This window comes from Nicotiana tomentosiformis, chromosome 3 (assembly GCF_000390325.3).
Source record: "Nicotiana tomentosiformis chromosome 3, ASM39032v3, whole genome shotgun sequence".
In the NCBI taxonomy this organism is placed as follows: Eukaryota; Viridiplantae; Streptophyta; class Magnoliopsida; order Solanales; family Solanaceae; genus Nicotiana; species Nicotiana tomentosiformis.
This window is the reverse complement of record NC_090814.1, coordinates 43,316,938-43,322,844: the sequence shown is the minus strand read 5'-3', so window position 1 is coordinate 43,322,844 and position 5,907 is coordinate 43,316,938.

Below are 5,907 nucleotides of genomic sequence, written 5' to 3'. Positions count from 1 at the left end.
ATACGAACAAGTGAGAATATTTTCTTTCCACAACACTCCCTGCCTTCGAGGTGAACTCCTCAGCTCACATTAGTCTACAACCTTGGTGAAAATTAGTCTACCTCGACACCACAAGACCTTAAATTCCTCGGCAAAATTTTGCGGGGCCTTACATCCTCTCCCTCTTAGGATCATTCGCCCTCGAATGAGGATTAGAGTCCACCCCAAACACCTAACATAACTCAACTCTTCTTTCAAACATCTCAAGCCCCAAAATTTGACTAACTCCCAAATTTTACAAAATTGTCGACATGGTTTACCATGTCATTGTGCCTATCCACCTGTCAGAAAATCACCAAAACCACCCTAACAACACATCCACAACTCAAAATAGCATCATATTATATATCAAAAACACTAAGCTCAACATTATAGGCATTAGATCATCCACAGTGGTATCATGACGTGAAATGTACATTTTTAAATCATTACACATAAAAAGTACATTTCGAACCAACACTATTTGGCTATACGAACAAGTGAGAATGTTTTCTTTCCTTAACACTCTTGGCCTTCGAGGTGACCTCTTCGACTCACATTAGTCTACAACCTTCGTGCAAATTAGTCTGTTTCGGCACCACAAGACCTTAAATTCATCGGCGAAATTTTACGGGGCCTTACATCCTTTCCCGCTTAGGATCATTCGTCCTCGACTGAGGAGCAGAGTCCGCCGCAAACACCTAACATAACTCAACTCTTTTTTCAAACATCTCATGCCCTAAAATTTGACTAACTCATAAATTTTACAAAATTTTCGACAGAGTTTCCCTTGTAATTGGGCCTATCAACCTATCAGAAAATTACCAAAACCACCCTAATAACACATGCACAACTTAAAATAGCATCACAATATATATCAGTAACACTAATCTCAATATTATAGGCATTAGATCATCCACTGTGGTATCATAACATGAACTGTACATATTTAAATAATAGCACATAGAAAGTACCTTTCGAACCAACACCATTTGGCTATACAAACAAGTGATAATATTTTCTTTCCACAACACTCTCTGCCTTCGAGGTGATGTTCTTGACTCACATTAGTCTACAACCTTTGTGCACATAAGTCTACCTCGGCACCACAAGACCTTTAATTCCTGTGCAAATTTTACGGGGCCTTACATTCTCCCCCGCTTAGGATCATTCAACTTCAAATGAGGAGCAGAGTCCGCCCCAAACACCTAACATAACTCAACTCTTCTTTCAAACATCTCAAGCCCCAAAATTTGTCTAACTCCAAATATGTCAAACAATTCGGTAGAGTTTCCCCTGTAAATGGGCCTATCCACCTGTTAGAAATTCACCAAAACCACCCTATCAACACATCCACAACTCAAAAAAGCATCACAATATATATCAATAACACTAATCTCAACATTACAGGCATTACATCATCCACAATGGCATCGTGACATGAACTGTATATATTTATATCATAAGAAATAGAAAGTACATTTCGAACCATAACCATTTGGCTATAAAAACAAGTTAGAATATTTTCTTCCCTAACACTCTCGGCCTTCGAGGTGAACTCCTCGACTCACATTAGTCTACAATCTTCGTTCACATTAGTCTACCTCTACATCACAAGTCCTTAAATTCCTCGATGAAATTTTACGGGGCCTTACATCCTCTCCTGCTTGGTATCATTCGTCCTCGAACGAGGAGCAGAGTCCGTCCCAAATACCTAACATAGCTCAACTCTTCTTTAAAACATCTCAATCCCTAAAATTTCTCTAACTGCACAATTTTTCAAAACTTTCGGTAGAGTTTCCCCTATAATTGGGCCTATCCGCATGTACGAAAATCAACAAAACCATTCTAACAACACAACCACAACTCAAAAAAGCATCATAATATATATCAATAACATTAATGTCAAAATTACATGCATTACATCATATACATTGGTATCCTGACATGAACTGTACATATTTAAATCATAACACATAGAAAGTACCTTCTGAACCACAACCATTTGGCTATACAAACAAGTGAGAATATTTTCTTTCACTAACACTCTCGGCCTTTGAGGTGACCTCCTCGATTCACATTAGTCTACAACCTTCGTGCACATTAGTCTACCTCGGCACCACAAGACCTTAAATTCCTCGGCGAAATTTTACGGGGCCTTACATCCTCCCCCGCTTAGAATCATTCGTCCTCGAATGAAGAGCAGAGTCCGCCCCAAACACCTAACATTACTCAACTCTTCTTTCAAACATCTCAAGCCCAAAAATTTGACTAACTCCCAAAATTTACAAAATATTTGGCAGAGTTTTCCCTGTATTTGGGCCTATCCACCTGTCAGAAAATCACCACCCTAACAATACATTCAAAACTCAAAAAAGCATCACAATATATATCAATAACACTAATCTCAATATTACAGGTATTACATCATCCATAGTGGTATCCTGACATGAAGTGTATATATTTAAATAATAACAAATAGAAAGTACGTTTGGAACCACAACCATTTGGCTATACAAACAAGTGATAATATTCTTTTTCCCTAACACTCTCGGCCTTCGAGGTCACCTCCTTGGCTCACATTAGTCTACAACTTCGAGAACATTAGTCTACCTCGGCACCACAAGACCTTAAATTCTTTGGTGAAATTTTATGGGGCCTTACATCCTCTCCTGCTTAGGATCATTCGTCCTCGAATGAGGAGCATAGTCTGTCCCAAACATCTACCTTAACTCAACTCTTCGTTCCAACATCTTAAGCCCCAAAATTTGTCTAACTCCCAAAATTTTCAAACATTTCGGTAGAGTTTCTCTTGTAACTGGGCCTATCCACATGTACGAAAATCAACAAAACCACCCTAACAACACATCCACAACTCAAAAAAGCATCACAATGTATATCTTTAACACTAATGTCAAATTACATGCATTACATCATCCACAGTGGTATTTTGACATGAACTGTACATATTTAAATCATAACAAATCGAAAGTACGTTTCGAACCACAACCATTTGGCTATACAAACAAGTGAGAATATTTTTCTTTCCCAAACACTCTCGGCCTTCGAGGTGACCTCCTCGACTCACATTAGTCTACAACCTTCGAGCACATTAGTCTACCTCGGCAACACAAGACCTTAAATTCCTCGGCAAAATTTTACGGAGCCTTACATCCTCTCCCGCTTTGTATCATTCGTCCTCGAATGAGGAGTAGAGTCCGTCCCAAAATATTAACATAACTCAACTCTTCTTTTAAACATCTCAAGCCCCAAAATTTGACTAACTCACAAATTTTACAAAATGTTCGGCAGAGTTTCCCCTATAATTGGGCCTATCCACCTATCAAAAAATCACCAAAACCACCCTAACAACACATCCACAACTCAAAAATAGCATCACAATATATATCAATAACTTTAGTCTCAACATTACAGACATTAGATTATCCACTGTGGTATCATGACTATCACGCCCTAAAACCGTTGAGCGCGACCGGCGCTCAACCGAGTGAACCCGACCGAGCAAGCCTGTTAGATTTCTTCTACCCAAACTCATTCATAAATAAAGAGAATACATATTTTCCTTAATTAAACAATAAAGTGGTTGTGTCTGCAGTTACCAATTTCTTACCATAAGTTTCACCATTTTTAAAGTCTCAAATGGACAAGTAATACTGCCACAACATAGTATAGTTTATCTTTCCCACTACCAATACATAACCCACACTATGTCTACGGAGCCTCTATGGATAAAGAAGAGTACAATGATAATGCCGGCAATAAGGCTCCGGCTATACCCCAATCATAATACATAAAGATCAAAAGATACATGACCCCGAGATGAAGTGGGGCTCACCAAGTCAGCTGGGAAGAAGGTGTACTGCTATCACTGATAAATGTCTCCTGTTGTGGAACCACCTGCATCCATTTAAATATGCAGCGCCTCCGACAAAAGGGACGTTAGTACCGTTAAATAGTACTAGTATGAAAACTAAGCACCAATTTAAGAATTTAGAAATACAAGATAATTATGATGAACCAATGCGGCAATAGAATAATATAGATAATTGTCTCAACCATAGCAAGCTTATTAAAAGTTATCAACAACATTTTTATAGGATTTAAGATGAGATCCTATATAACCATCTTCACCCAAAGCGGCCTCGTCTCCTCATCCGATGTATGAAGGTGGAGGTGTACGTACAATACCACAAATCTAATCAAGCGGCCCTGCCGCCTCACCTCAATGTATGCGGGTGGATGTATAACCACAGTACCAAGAACCTACACAAAGCGGCTATGCTGCCTCACCCCAATGTATGCGGGTGGAAATGTATCAACAATACCAATACCAACACATAGCGGCTATGCCGCTTCACCCCAATGTATGCGGGTGGTGGTGCAACAACAATACCAAAACCATACACAAAGCGGTCGTACCGCCTCACCCCAATGTAAGAAGGTGGAGGTGCAGTCCCACAATATCATAATCCCTACACAAATTGGTCATGCCGCCTCACCCCAATATATATGCGGGTGGAGGTGTATCACAACCACAATCTCTATACTATAATCCCCACACAAAGCGGTCATGCCGCCTCACCCCAATGTAAGCGGGTGGAGGTGCAGTCCCACAATATCATAATCCCTACACAAAGCGGTCATGCCGCCTCACCCCAATATATATGCGGGTGGAGGTGTATCACAATTACAATCTCTATACCAAAATCCCCACACAAAGTGGTCATGCCGCCTCACCCCAATGTATGCGGGTGGAGGTGTATCACAATTACAATCTCTACACAACTTGGCATAATACCTTTCACATAAATCACGACTAGAATTATAACATGTGGATACGTAATCCATAGTTTGGGACACATCCTCAATTTATAATGCAATATGCTAATAGTATTTGAAATACGAATTGAACATATATCTTCATCACAAAACTTATCGGAATACTCGATTCATAATCAACATCTCGGAACTTACAAGCATAATGAGAATTCCAACTCTTAAAGAAGAGTTTAGCCAACATACCTCAATTGAACTTCCTTAAACTCTAAAACGTTCTGGAATTCTTAGCAACTTCAATCTATTTTAGAAATATAACAAATTGAACCATAATTAGGAAGATGATCATGTTTCTAGTTCATTTGAGTATTTTATCAAACATAAGGTGTGCATTAGGTTTCAAGGTCCCTTTTATGGAGGATTCCATCATTCCACAACCCAATCTTTACCATGCTTAGTTCAACAATCTTCCTACACCCCTTGATATCACATGCATGTAAAATAATCAACTCTCATGCCCAAACATATCTTGCTAATTACCCATGTTCAGATGATTTCGAAATTAGGGTTTAGTGTGTAGAATCTTACCTCTAGGATGAAGACCTAGTGAGCTTGTCTTCTTAATCTTCCAAAACTTGAGCACGAATTAAAGAACAAATATTGGATAACACCTTCTCACTCTAGGACACCTTCTCTCAATCTAAAGTCGCTTTTACACGAGAAAGGGGGACCACCCTCTAAGCCTAAGTATGTGTCAGATAATAGCTTAAAAATGACCCAAAGAGTGTATTTAATGAAATAGGGTCGGGTTTTAAAAACCCAAAAATGGAGCTCCAGAACAAGGTATGCGATCGCTTAACCGATATGCGGACCGCATATCGGTCGCATAGTTGGTTACAAAATAGCCAAAATAATTGCCTGTGTATGCAGTCACTATACGGTCCGCATAACCGTTATGCGGTCGCATAATGCACCGCATAACTTCTATGCGGTCGCATAGTCGGCCGCATAATTGCTTCCAATTGGCCCAATTAACTGCCTCACTTTGCGGCCATTATGGGGTCCGCCAAAAATATTTCTTTACTTTCCGGT